This window comes from Monodelphis domestica, chromosome 2 (genome assembly GCF_027887165.1).
Source record: "Monodelphis domestica isolate mMonDom1 chromosome 2, mMonDom1.pri, whole genome shotgun sequence".
NCBI lineage: Eukaryota > Metazoa > Chordata > Mammalia > Didelphimorphia > Didelphidae > Monodelphis > Monodelphis domestica.
Genome location: NC_077228.1, coordinates 352922833 through 352938527, shown reverse-complemented (window position 1 = coordinate 352938527; position 15695 = coordinate 352922833).

The following is a 15695-nucleotide window of genomic DNA, read 5'->3' as shown; positions in this document are numbered from 1 at the left end:
GCAAATTCCCTCTTTTAATCTGTGGCATTGGTAATGTTATTTCTTCTTTCCTTTTTAAAAGAAATTAACAGGTGGTTTATGTATTTTATTACTGTTTTTTTTCATATAACCAACTCCTGATCTTATTTATTAATTCAAAGTTTCTTTTATTTTTAATTTTATTAATTTCTCCTCTAATTTTTGGAATTTATAATTCAGTCTTCATTTGGGGATTTAAATTTGTTCTTTTTCTAGTTTTTTTTAGTTGCATGCCTAATTAACTGCTTTTTCTGTTTTACTGATATAAGCATTTCAGAAATATAAAATTTTCCCTAAGTACTGCTTTAGCTGTACCCCATGAATTTTAATATGTTGTCTCCTCATTTTATCATTCTCTTTAATGACATTATTGATTGTTTCTATAATTTGTTCTTTGACCCACCCCTTTTTAAGAATTAGATTATTTAGTTTCCAATTAATGTTTATTTTTTCTCTCCTTGCAAGTATATTGATTATAATTTTTATTAAAATATATTCTGAAAAGGACACATTTTTTATTTTTTATTTTCTAAATTTTATTATGAAAATTTTTTGCCTTGTTATAGTCAGTTTTTATATATGTGGCATGTGGGGGGTTCATAAAAAGGAATATTCATTTTTATACACCTATTTTTCTAGAAATCTATTAACACTAAATTTAAAAAAATTTGGTTTTCATCCTTTATTTTTTTCTAATTACTTTTGTAAATTAGATTTATTTGGTTCTGAAGGGGAACATTGAGGTTCCCCACTTATATACCACTATTTCAACATTTAAGTTCTCATTTAAAATAGTTAGTTTACATCATTTGGTGCATATACATGAAGTATTGATATTACTTAATTATTTATAGTACCTTTTATCAAGATATATATATATTTAAAATTCTCTAAATTAGATCTATTTTTGCTTTGATTTTGTCTGAGATGATGATTGATACTCCTGCTTTATTTTAACATAAATTGAAGCTCAATCGATGTTTTTCCATTCCTTTACTATATTTGTGTCTCCCTTCCTTAAATGTGTTTCTCATTAACACTATATCCTAGGATTATGGTCAATACTCTACTCTGCTCTTCACTTCTATTTTAGGTAGAGTTCATCCCATTTACTTTATGATTACAATCTGCATATACCCCTCAATCTTATTTTACCATTTTCATCCTCTTCTTTCTCTCTCCTTTCCCTTAAAAGCAAGTGTTTTGCTTTTAATTGCCACCTCCATTTACTCTCTCTTATATTACTACTCTCCCCAAACCCATTTCTTACCCGCTTCCTGATTCTCTATAGGTTAAGATAGGATTATATACTCCAATGAAAATGTATGTTATTCCCTCTCTGAATTAATTCTGATGAGAGTAAAGTTTAATAATTTTCCATTACCATCTTCAACCTCCTGCCCACTGTGATAAGTTTGTTGTTTTTTTTTTTTTTTTGATCTGTAGCTTATATAATTTAGCCCCATTTTTCCTCTATCTTCCCTTTTCTCTCCGGGCAATCCTCTTTTTCATCCCCTATTTTTATATGATGTCATTCCAATTAACTTATTTATGCATCCTCTATCTTTGTATACTCCTTCTAACAAGTTTATTTCAATTATAAAAATTTTGAGTTGCAAATAACTTTCCATGTAGGAATATATAATGTTTGACCTTACTTATTTATTTGTTTCCTCTTTCTTATTTACCTTTTCATTCCTGCATCTTTTATTTGGACGTCAGATTTTCTCAATTGGTCTGCTCTTTTTATCAGGAATTCTTGGAAATTTTCTATTTTATTAAATAGCCATGTTCCCTAAAAATAATATACTCAGTTTTGCTGGGTATGGTATTCTTTGCCATAAACCTAGTTCCTTTCTCTTCCAGAATGTTGTATTCCAAGTCTTTTAATTCTTTAATATACAAGCTGCTATATTCTGCAATATCTCACCTGTGGCTCTATGATATTTGAATTGTTTCTGGCTGCTTATGATATTTTCCCTAGTCTTGGAAGCTCTTGAGTTTGACTATATTGTTCCAGATAGTTGTCATTTGAGCATTTATTTCAGGAGGTGATTGATGGATTCTTTTGACTTCTATTTTATACCCTGGTTCCAGAATATCAGTGAGTTTTCCTTTATAATTTCTTGTAACATAAAGCCCAGGCTCATTTTCCATTTTTATGCCATAGGGTGGTGTGTGTGTGTGTTTGCATGTGCTTGTGTGTGTTTGTGTGTATCCTATATATTTTCTGTTTTCTTGGGGATGGGAGAGAGATGGGAGGAAGAAGGTGAACATGAATTGCAAAATGTCAAAAAACATTGAAAAAAATATCAATATTTTTAAAAGTGAAAAAAAGAAAATATGAAATATCCCACTGAAAAACAACTGGTTTGGATAATCGATGCAAGAGATAATATAATCATTATTGGACTTGCTAAAAGTCACAGAAAAAAGTAAGAGTTACCAGTTGCTTACACTACAAAAAAATTCTTAGAGGAATTGAAATGAAGAATGGTATGTTTCAATCTGCATTCTGATTTCATCAATTACTTTCAATTATAAGTCCCTTAGAGCTGTCTTTGATCCTTGACTTGTTAATAATAGTTGTCATTCACAGTTAACCATCATGACTTTTTCGATTCTTTTTGACTATTTTTACTGTTTCTTTATAATTTATGGGGCCATTAGCTTCTATTTGCATAATTATAATTTTTAAGAAATTCTTTTCTTTATTGTACTTCTATACCCCCCCCCAATTTGGCCAATTCTACTTTAAATATGTGAAATGGGAATTAACACTCCCTTTGTTGTTGTTGTTGTTGTTTTTTAACTTAACCAGTCAGGAATTTGGAATTCCCTTCCATTTTATCTTAGTTCAGAACTTGAAGATGCTTTATCATTGATGGAAAGAAAGTTCACACCCTCATAGATGGGAAATTGATACCACAGGCACCAGGCCCTGGCAGTGTCAGACAAATTAAGGAACTGTGATTGGTTCCTTAGGTGTGACATGGGAGAACCAACTGGTGGCAAAAAAAAAATTTATCAGGTGAGACCCAGAATAAAGTAAGACATTCTGATTCTTGCTCTGAATGCACTCTGATTCAGATGCAGGCACTTCCTGAAAGTACTCTTGATTACTCTGGGGACTCTTACTGAAGAGACTCCCTCACTCTTCTGACTGGAGATTGAGCTCTTTTTTGGTGGTGAGTTGGATTCCATCAGAAAGGCAATTAAAGTATTTGGCTAGGTAACTCTCTACCTCCTTCCTACATTTCCCTTGTTTTTCTATCTCTACTTTGATTAAACTAAATTGTTGAAGTTACTAACAGCCTCGTAATTTAATTTTTAATTATTATAATTTGTGACTACCCTTTTTAACTATTGCAAATAGTTCTTTTCTTCAATAAATCTTTTCATTCCTTTTACTATTAGACCAATTCTGGTTCTGAAGGTATTATTTTCATCAGTATTTTTGTTCCTATTTCCCCCGACTATTAATTTTCATTTTTTTTATTTCCCTTCATATCTCCCACTTCTTTTCCCAATTTTTCTTCTATCATTCTTATCTCTTTGTTTAACTCTTCCAGGAATTCTTGCTGGGTGTAGGTCTAATTAACATTTTTCTATGATTTTTGCTCATGACTATTTTCACATTGTTGTATGAGTTTTGTGGATAAGTCCTTTTTTGTTGTTTGATCATTCTTCATGTGTATTTATTGACTTAACTTTACATTAATATTATGCTCTTCTCAGGTTGGAGCAAAGAGGTAGTATATGACTTTTATCCTTCTTTTTGCTGTTGTCTTCATACTATAATTGGGGTTCTTCAAGCTTTTGGTTCTTCCAGGGCTATCTGATCAAAGGAGAGGTGTGGTCATTGATCTTCTCTTCTGTATTCTGATCTTTACTAAGAAAGGACACTGTGCCCCTATAGTCTCATGTGACTCTTGACTTTGGAACACTGACCAGAATCCCTGTTCCCATGGAACAGCAAGACTGGTGTTTCTTCCTGTCCTGGAACTGTGACCAATCCCCTGATTTGTAGTAACACATGTTAGTTTTCCTTTTGATCATGGAACTGTGACCAGAACCTCTGCTTCCTTGTGACAGATAACAAGAACCTTTCCTCATTCTGGGATTCTGACCCAGAAATATGTTATGCTGATTTGTTGACAAGTAACACAATGTCTGATAAAGTACTACCAAAATGTCACCAGCAATATATTTTTTGATAATTTATTTCATCCCTTTACCATATCTGCACTGAGAGATCTTGAAGGTGATGCTGTTGCCACCACTGACTCAGCTTCCTCCTTAGACTATACTGATGGTATTGCTGCTCCACTCAGGAATAGCCTCAAACATGGTGTCACAGAACTCCTCCACCAACCTCCTTAATTGTCTTCGGCCTAAAAAAATATTCTCACTCTAAGTTTTTTTTTGGTTCTGTTGTTATAAAGTTTGATTTGAGGAGTTATTTTAAAGTTTTTTAGTAGGAAATGTTAGTAGAGTTCAACTGGATTGTCTCCTTTTCTCTGCCATCTTAGCTTTGCCCTGCTATGACTATAGTTTTTAAAACATTTAAAGAATTTTAGTTTCATATACTTAGGTGGGGAAAAGAGGCAGAGTCAAGATGATGAAATGAAAAGCTCTATATCACCATGAGAATTATCTCAGACCAAGATTAAAATATCGCCACAAAACAAATACAGGAGTGAAAGAAATGAACTAGGAGACAGAGTGAAACACCCTTCAAGAAAAGAAAAACCTAAAATGTAGGCAGAAAAAATCTAGTGTACTGGGGTGAAAAGAGAGTAATGCCAGCAAGAGGCTATAGCAAGGATGGGAGAACAAGTCACACACACCAAACCTACATATGCTATTCCAGGTTCAGAACCTAAGACCAAGTCAACATTCAGACTCTGAAATCATGCTTGGGCAAATAGTCATACAACCCAACCCATACCCCTTGAAATTTCAAACCCATGGAGAAGTCCAAAGTCCTAGCCAGGGCAGTCTGGGCTTAAATGGACTGATCTGTGTGGGACCAGAGCAAAGTCAGGAATCCAAATATGGGCTTGGGATGAGGAAATAGTTCACACTTTGGGGTGAGGACATAGTTCACAGTGGATCCCCCAATGTTTTTGCCCAAAACTAAGGATGGATCTCCAGAACAGGGCAATCAAGGGTGTGCCTGATTACATCAAGTACATAGTGAGTATATTCTTTCAGAGGGAAAATGGATATTCAGTAAAATAGAAGGTTTCCAAGAATTCCTGAGGAATAAGTGAGACCTCAACAAAAAGTCTGTAGTTCAAACATGTGACAGAAAGGAAGCCAAAAAGGTAAATAAGAAAGAGAAATTTTATTCATTAATTTCAAAATGTTTATATGTCTACATGGAAAGAGTATATCTGTAATTCTTAAAAATTACTCTTAGTACTAGAGAATATAAAAGGAATTTACTCAGAAAGAGGGTGGAGAAGTAAGCTGATTATAATATTATAATCTATATGATCATATAAATGATATGTATGTAAATATGATTATATGAAAGTATTTATGCATGATATGTATGGATATGAATGATATGTAAAAAAATCAAGGGGTCAACAAAAGGGTTGCATTAAGAGAAAAGGGATGGGTGAGATAGAATGGGCTAAATGATATAATATAAAGAGGCATGAAAAGTCATTCTAGAGAGGGGAGGATAAGCGTGATGACAGGCAATGCTTAAACTTAACTCTCATTGTAACTGACTCAGAGAGGGAAAAGCAAGTATACTCAATGGGGTATAGAATTCTATCACCCTATAGAGAAGTGGAAGGGGAATTAAGTAAGGGAAGGGAAAGGTAATTGGAAAAGAAAAATGGGTGGGGTGGCAAAAAGCAAAATACTGATGAGGAGGAATGTAGTGAAATGGAATACAGCAGGATCAAAAGGGGATAATACAATGGAGATCAATACACAGTTATAATGCTGAATGTGAATGGGATGAACTCACCCATTAAACAGAAGTGGATAGAAGAGTAGATTAAAAACCATAATTCTACACTATGTTGTCTACAAGGAACACATTTGAGGCAGGGTGACACACATAGATTAAAGGTAAAAGGCTAGAGCATTTTTAATAATTAATTATGTAGAGTAAAAAAAAAAACAAGAGTAGCAGTCGTGATACCAGACAAAGCCAAAGTAGAACTTGATCTGATTAAAAGACATAAGGAAGGAAATTACATTTTGCTAAAGGGCATTATAAACAATTGAAGTAATATAATTACTAAACATTTATGCACCAAATGGCACAATATCAAGATTTCTACAGGAAAAAATTTAAAGGAGCTCAAGGAAGAAATAGATAGTAAGACCATATTAGTGGGGGATCTTAACCTTCCTTCTTCAGAACTAGATAATCAAACCAAAAAATAAATAAGAAAGAAATAAGGGAAGTGAATGAAATGCTAGAAAAAATAGAGTTAATTGTTACGTGGAGAAAACTGAACAAGGATAAAGAGGAATATACCTTCTTCCCATGCAGTACTTGGTACATATTCAAAGACTGACCGTGTAATAAGGCATAGAAATATTGCAAAAATGCAGAAAAGAAGAAATAAAAAATGCAACTTTTTCAGATCATAATGAGATAAAAATTATACTTAATAAAGATCCTTATAATAACAAATTTAAAATGTATTAGAAAATAAATACTTTAATTCTTCAAAAATGGTGGGTCAAAAAAGAAATCATAGAAATAATTGAGGACTTCATTAAAGAAAATGACAATGAGGAGACAACATATCAAAACCTATGGGATATATCCAAAGCAATACTCATGCAAAATTTATACCTCTGAGTGCCTTTATCAACAAAATAGCGAGAAAAAAGTTAGTGAACACTCGGAGCCAAAATTAACACTAAAATTTTCGATAGTATTACTTATGGTGGATTAGATAGTCATAAACATAGTACATTTTGGTATTTTCATAACATCGGTTGGAGAATCAATGAAATGGGTAGGGACAAAAATGTGATTTAATTATATAATCAGACATTGACTTACAGTATAATACTATACAAAACATTTATTAATGTCTTTAGAACATCCTTTTTGTAAGAAAAGAAATATACTCTAGATGAATGCATTGTTTTCCTTCCTTTTCAATACATAGGCAAAGCATTCCATTGAAAGGAACAAAATAGACAAAAGTGTACGGTGTACTAATTTTCACCCTATACCAAGCCTAGTCTTTGCAGTCTTTATATAAGAGAGTGACACTTTGGGAAATAAAACCCGTCCATTTCTTCAAACAGGTACTAAAAACTCTAGCTCTAATGCAGGTGCATCAACTGAATGTCTGAAATAGAAAACTTTCCTCATTCAAATTATTAGTGTTTTCAAAGTGTGTCCAGGAAGCTCATCCCCTCCCCCTTCCTGAGTAACTTTAGCTGTCTATCAAACATTCCTGACACCACAGTTGCGCCAGGGTTGCTTCAGTTGTACATTCTGTATATCAATAAAAGTTAAGGTTTGGGGAAGAGATGGGGGAGATTGTTGAGAAGACAATGGGAGAAGCATGAAAAGAAGAGACAGTGCAGGAGGTGAGGGGGAGACCAATGAGAGAAAGGAAGAGATGAACAAGAAGACCAGGAGGTGAGGGGAAGTAGAAAGATACAGTCCGGCTAAGCTAGCATGCGGCCAGGTTACTTAGGAATGATTGTCTACACATCCTAATCAACTTTATAAAATATATACCTCTGGGTAGCAGGAAATATTTTTAATTTTAAATATTACAAAATGGTTTAATATCAGAAACATATTTTATTAATGGAAATGAATTTAAGATATCTTCTAGTTCTTCTTTTTCTTATTCTTATTTTAGTTCTTCTTTCTCTTCCTCCTCCTCCTCCAGCTTCCTCCTCCTTCTCTTTGTCTTCTTCCTTCTCATCCTCCTCTTTCTCATCCTCACCATCCTCCATCACCTCCTCTTTTCATCCTCCTCCACATTTCACTCTTATTCGTCCTCATCCCTTCTCTCCTTATTTTTCTCTCTTTGTCTCTCTCCTTTTTAATTATCATCTTAAACATTTTCTAGAAAATACTATCACGTATCCTGGGTAATTAAATATTGACCATTGTCAAAGATAATTCCAGATCAGATAACTCCTTCAGCTCCATTCCAGATCTATACTCATTATTGAGTATTCAAAATACTTTTATTCTTCCTAAAAGATAAATATGAAGTTCTCAAGTACACTGGATTTTTACCTTCAGCAACAATGCTGCGTCTTCCATTGATTCATTGTTTCTAGGTATTGACATCCGTATTCAATCCAATTCCCTTACTTATAACAACAACAACAAAAATAAAAGGTACTTTTTGATACATTTTTTTCTTGTTTGGGACTTAACTTAGTTGTTATATGTCTTATTACTTATATACAGTCATATAGTATAATTCATTTTCTTCTCAAAAAATCTTTAGGCAGATTTGTGATTCTTTCCCCCTTTATTATACTTCTACACACACACACACACACACACACACACACACACATATATATCTTTTCCAATCAACTTAGATGTCCTTAAGTATAGGACTATGATTTCCTTCCTCATATAAATATATTTTGGCCGGTAATTAATTAGATGCATATATATATATATATGTATATACATACATATATATATATATATATATATATAAGTTCATGTCTCTTGCTATATCTTTAGCTTCTAATGAAATATTTTAATAAATATCAACTGAATTATTAAAAATCTTGTATATAGCTTTTCCAGTTTTATGCTTCTTTCTTTCTTTGATTTTAATAAGTGAAAAAAATAGTTTCTCCTGCCACACTGTATAAGCAAAATTATTTTGGAATAGACAAACAATCTTAACTTCAAAAATTCCTGTTTTTATCCTCCTCTAAAACTGACTAGTAATTTCTCAGGGTTCTAAGGCAATTTAAACACTGTAAGTTACATAGAAGATTCACTGTGCCAGTACAGCCATTGGCTTAGTTCCTATTCTGATGAAAATGCCCAGAAAATATTTTATTTTATTTTATTTTTTGCCTCAATTTTGATCTTTTATTTTTTTAAATAATATTTTATTTGAACATTTCCAAGCATTATTCATTAAAGACAAAGATCATTTTCTTTTCCTCCCCCCTTTCCCCCATAGCCTACGCATGATTCCACTGGGTGTCACATGTGTTCTTGATTCGAATCCATTTCTATGTTGTCAATCTTTGCATTAGAGTTTCGTTTAGAGTCTCTCCTCTGTCATGTCCCCTCAACCACTGTAGTCAGGCAGTTGCTTTTCCTCGGTGTTTCCACTCCCATAGTTTATCCTTTGCTTATGCATAGTGTTTTTTCTCCTAGATCCCGGCAGATTGTTCAGGGACATTACACCACCACCAATGGAGAAATCCATTACATTCGATTATACCACAGTGTATTAGTCTCTGTGTACAATGTTCTCCTGGTTCTGCTCCTCTCGCTCTGCATCACTTCCTGGAGGTTGTACCAGTGTCCATGGAATTCCTCCACTTTATTATTCCTTTTAGAACAATAGTATTCCATCACCAACATATACCACAATTTGTTCAGCCATTCCCCAATTGATGGGCATTCCCTAGTTTTCCAGTTTTTGGCCACCACAAAGAGTGCAGCTATGAATATTTTTGTACAAGTCTTTTTGTCCATTGTCTCTTTGGGGTACAGACCCAGCAGTGCTATGGCTGGATCAAAGGGTAGACATTCTTTTGTCACCCTTTGTGCATAGTTCCAAATTGCCCTCCAGAATAGTTGGATCAGTTCACAACTCCACCAGCAATGAATTAATGTCCCTATTTTGCCACATCCCCTCCAGCATTTATTACTTTCCTTTGTTATCATGCTAGCCAGTCTGCTTGGTGTGAGGTGATACCTCAGAGTTGTTTTGATTTGCATCTCTCTGGTTATAAGAGATTTAGAACACTTCTTCATGTGCTTATTAATAGTTTTGATTTCTTTATCTGAGAACTGCCTATCCATGTCCCTTGCCCATTTATCAATTGCAGAATGGCTTGATTTTTTGTACAATTGATTTAGCTCTTTATAAATATGAGTAATTAAACCTTTGTCAGAGGTTTCTATGAAGATTTTTTCCCAATTTTTTGTTTCCCTTCTGATTTTAGTTACATTGGTTTGGTTTGTACAAAAGCTTTTTAGTTTGATGTAGTCAAAATTATTTATTTTATATTTTGTGATTTTTTTCTATGTCTTGCTTGGTTTTAAAGCCTTTCCCCTCCCAAAGGTCTGACATGTATACTATTCTGTGTTTACGCAATTTACTTATGGTTTCCTTCTTTATGTTTAAGTCATTCACACATTTCAAATTTATCTTGGTGTAGGGTGTGAGGTGTTGATCTATTCCTACTCTCTCCCACACTGTCTTCCAGTTTTCCCAGCAGTTTTTATCGAATATTGGATTTTTGTCCCAAAAGCTAGGATCTTTGGGTTTATCGTATACCGTCTTGCTGAGGTCACTTGCCCCAAGTCTATTCCACTGATCTTCCTTTTGGTTTCTTAGCCAGTACCAAATTGTTTTGATGACTGCTGCTTTGTAATATAGTTTAAGGTCAGGGACTGCAAGGCCCCCATCATATGTGTTTTTTTTTTAATTATTTCCCTGGATATCCTTGATCTTTTGTTATTCCAAAGGAATTTTGTTATGTTTTTTTCTAAATCAGTAAAGAAATATTTTGGGAGTTGAATAGGTATGGCGCTAAATAGATAAATAAGTTTGGGTAGGATGGTCATTTGTATTATATTGGCTCATCCTATCCATGAGCAGTTAATGTTTTTCCAACTGTTCAAGTCTAGTTTTAGTTGTGTGGAGAGTGTTTTGTAATTGTGTTCATATAGTTCCTGTGTTTTTCTCGGGAGATAGATTCCTAGGTGTTTTATTTTGTCTAAGGTGATTTTGAATGGGATTTCTCTTTCTAGTTTTTGCTGCTGAGCTGTGTTGGAGATATATAGAAAAGCTGATGACTTATGTGGGTTTATTTTGTATCCTGCAACTTTGCTAAAGTTGTTGATTATTTCAATTAGCTTTTTGGTTGAATCTCTAGGATTCTCTAAGTAGACCATCATGTCATCTGCAAAGAGTGATAACTTGGTGTCCTCCTTGCCTATTTTGATGCCTTCATTTTCTTTTTCTTCTCTAATTGCTACTGCTAGTGTTTCTAGTACAATGTCAAATAGTAGAGGTGATAGTGGGCATCCTTGTTTCACTCCTGATCTTATTGGGAATGCATCTAGTTTATCCCAATTGCAGATGATATTAGCTGATGGTTTTAGATATATACTGTTTATTATTTTTAGGAAAGACCCTTCTATTCCTATACTTTCTAGTGTTTTTAATAGGAATGGGTGTTGTATTTTATCAAAGGCTTTTTCTGTGTCTATTGAGATATTCATGTGATTCTTATTGGTTTGTTTGTTGATGTGGACAATTATGTGGATGGTTTTCTTAATATTGAACCAGCCCTGCATCCCTTGTATAAATCCCACTTGATCATGGTGGATGACCCTTCTGATCACTTGCTGGAGTCTTTTTGCTAGTATCCTATTTAAGATTTTTGCATCTATATTCATTAGGGAGATTGGTCTATAGTTTTCTTTCTCTGTTTTTGACCTGCCTGGTTTTGGAATCAGTACCATGTTTGTGTCATAAAAGGTGTTTGGTAGAACTCCCACTTTGATTATTATGTCAAATAGTTTGTATAGTATTGGGATTAACTGTTCTCTGAATGTTTGATAGAATTCACTGGTGAATCCATCAGGCCCTGGGGATTTTTTCTTAGAAAGTTCTTTGATGCCCTGTTGGATTTCATTTTCTGATATGGGATTATTTAAGAATTCTATTTCCTCTTCTGTTAGTCTAGGCAGTTTGTATTTTTGTATATATTCATCCATATCATCTAAATTGGTGTATTTATTGCCATATATTTGGGCAAAGTAATTTCTTTTTTTTTAATTGTTTTTTTAATATATTTTATTTGATCATTTCCAAGCATTATTCCTTAAAGACATAGATCATTTTCTTTTCCTCCCCCCTTTCCCCCATAGCCTACGTGTAAATCCACTGGGCATTACATGTTTTCTTGATTTGAACCCATTGCTTTGTTGACAATATTTGCATTAGGGTGTTCATTTAGAGTCTCTCCTCTGTCATGTCCCCTCAACCGCTGTAGTCAGGCAGTTGCTTTTCCTCGGTGTTTCCACTCCCATAGTTTATCCTTTGCTTATGCATAGTGTTTTTTCTCCTAGATCCCGGCAGATTGTTCAGGGACATTACACCACCACCAATGGAGAAGTCCATTACATTCGATTATACCACAGTGTATTAGTCTCTGTGTACAATGTTCTCCTGGTTCTGCTCCTCTCGCTCTGCATCACTTCCTGGAGGTTGTTCCAGTGTCCATGGAATTCCTCCACTTTATTATTCTTTTTAGCACAATAGTATTCCATCACCAACATATACCACAATTTGCTCAGCCATTCCCCAATTGATGGGCATTCCCTCGTTTTCCAGTTTTTAGCCACCACAAAGAGCGCAGTGGGCAAAGTAATTTCTAATGATTGCCTTAATTTCCTCTTCATCAGAGGTGCTGTCCCCCTTTTCATCTTTTATGCTATTAATTTGCTTTTCTTCCTTCCTTTTTTTAATTAGATTGACCAGTACTTTGTCTATTTTGTTTTTTTTTCAAATTACCAGCTTCTTGTCTTATTTATTAAATCAATGGTTCTATCACTTTCGATTTTATTACTTTCTCCCTTCATTTTTAGGATTTCTAGTTTGGTTTTCTGCTGGGGGGGTTTAATTTGAGCACTTTCAAGTTTTTTTACTTGCATTTCCAATTGATTGATCTCAGCTCTCCCTAGTTTGTTGATATATGCACTCAGGGATATGAATTTACCTCTGATTACTGCTTTGGCTGCATCCCAAAAGGTTTGAAAGGTTGTCTCACCATTGTCATTTTCCTCAATAAAATTATTAATTGTTTCTATGATTTCTTCTCTAACTAAATGATTTTGGAGTATCATATTGTTTAATTTCCAATTAGTTTTTGATTTGGATTTCCATGTACCTTTACTGATCATTATTTTTATTGCCTTGTGATCTGAGAAGGCTGCATTCATTATTTCTGCTTTTCTGCATTTGTGTGCTATGTTTCTGCGACCTAATGTATGGTCAATTTTTGTGAATGTGCCATGTGGTGCTGAGAAGAAGGTGTATTCCTTTTTATCCCTATTTATTTTTCTCCATATGTCTATTAATTCTAATTTTTCTAAGATTTCATTCACTTCATTCACCTCTTTCTTATTTATTTTTTGGTTTGATTTATCTAAATTTGATAATGGTTGGTTTAAGACTCCCACTAATATGGTTTTACTGTCTATTTCTCCCTTCAATTTTCCTAGTTTCTCCATTAGAAATCTGGGTGCTATATTATTTGGTGCATACATGTTGATTAGTGATATTTCCTCATTATCTAAAGTCCCTTTTAACAAAATATAATTACCTTCCCTATCCCTTTTGATTAGGTCTATTTTTGCTTTGGCTCTAGGGTAAGATAGAATTCAAGATCCCAATGGATCTGGATGTTTTTCCCTCTCAGAGTTGATTTCCCTGAGAGTAAGGTTTAAGTAAAAACTCTCTTCCTCTCCTGCTTATAGGAGTTTTCTTCCCCTCCCCTTCCCATGTGAATCTTTGTGTGAGAATGATTATTCTATTTGGTCTTTCTTTACCCCCTATTTACACATTACATTTTCCCCACATGTTAGTATGCATAGATACATGGATATAAAAAATCATATGGGCTGTCCATCATTTATTTGGTTATTCTATTATTTTTTAATTTAAATTTTATTTCATCAATTTTGAACATTATTCTTTGGTTAAAAGAATCATATTCTTTCCCTCCCTCCCCTCCAACCACCCTTCCTGTAGCCAGCGAGCAAGTCCACTGGGTATTACATATGTCATTGAGTAGAACCTATTTCAATGTTGTTGATGTGTGCACTTGGATGATCATTTAGAGTCTATGTCTTTATCATATTCACCTTGAACCGTATAATCAACCAAGCAGTTGTTTTTCCTTGATACTTCTACACCCACAGTTTTTCCTCTGAATGTGAATAGTATTCTTTCTAAAAAATACCTGAGAGATGTTCAAGATCACTGCATTGCCACTAATGGAGAAGTCCATTATATTCTATTGTACCACAGTGTATCAGTGTATCATGTTGTCCTGGTTCTGCTCCTTTTGCTCTAAATCAATTCCTGGAGGCCATTCCAGTTCACATGGAATTCCACCAGTTACTATTTCTTTGAGGACAATAGTATTCCATCACAAACATATTCTACAATTTGTTCAGCAATACTCCAAATGAAGAGCATCCCCTCATTTTCCATTATTTTTTTTTGCCACCACAAAGAGCGCAGCTATGAATATTCTTGTACAGGTCTTTTTCCTTATTATCTCTTTGGGGTAAAAACCCAGAAGTGCTATGGCTGGATCAAAGTCTTTTAGCACCCTTTGGGCAAAGTTCAAAATTTCCATCCACAATGGATGGATCAATTAACAACTCCACCAGCAGAACATTAATATTCCAATTTTGCCACATCCCCTCTAGCATTCATTACTTTCCTTTGCTGTCATGTTAGCCAATCTGCTAGGTGTGAGGTGATACCTCAGAGTTGTTTTCATTTGTATCTCTCTGATTATAAGAGATTTAGCACCCTTTTCATGTGCTTATTAAGAGTTTTGATTTCTTTAACTCTAAATTGCCTATTCATGTTCCTTGCCCATTTATCAATTGGAGAATGGCTTGAATTTTTGTACAATTAATTTAGCTTTTTATAAATTTGCGTAATTAGACCTTTGTCAGAGGTTTTTGTTATGAAGATTGTTTCCCAATTTGTTGCTTACTTTCTAATTTTGGATGCATTGGTTTTGTCTGAAAAAAATGTTAATTTGATGTAATCAAAATTATTTATTTTATATTTATTTTTTATTTTTTCTAACTCTTGCTTGGCTTTAAAATCTTTCCTTTCCCAAAGATCTGACAGCTATACTATTCTGTGTTCACCTTATTTACATACAGTTTCCTTCTTTATATGCAGGTCATTCACCCATTCTGAATTCATCTTGGTGTTGGGTGTGAGATGGTGATCCAACCCCAATCTCTCCCACACTGTCTTCTAATTTTCCCAGTAGTTTTATCAAATACTGGATTTTTGTTCCAAAAGCTGGGATCTTTGTGTTTATCATATACTGTCTTGCTGAGGTCACTTACCCCAAATCTATTCAACTGATCCTCTTTTCTGTCTCTTAGTACCATATTGTTTTGATGACCATTGTTTTATAGCATAGTTTGAGTTCTTAAACTGCAAGACTCCCTTACTTTGCATTTTTTTTCATTATTACCCTAGATATACTAAATAAGTAAATGAGTTTGTGGAGGATGATCATTTTTATTAAGTGAACTCATCCTACCCATGAGTAGTTGATGTTTTTCCAATTGTTTAGATCAAGTTTTAATTGGGTAGAAAGTTTTTTGTAGTTGTGTTCATATAGTTCCTGTGTTTGTCTCAGCAGATAAAGTATTTTATATTGTATAGGGTGATTTTAAATGG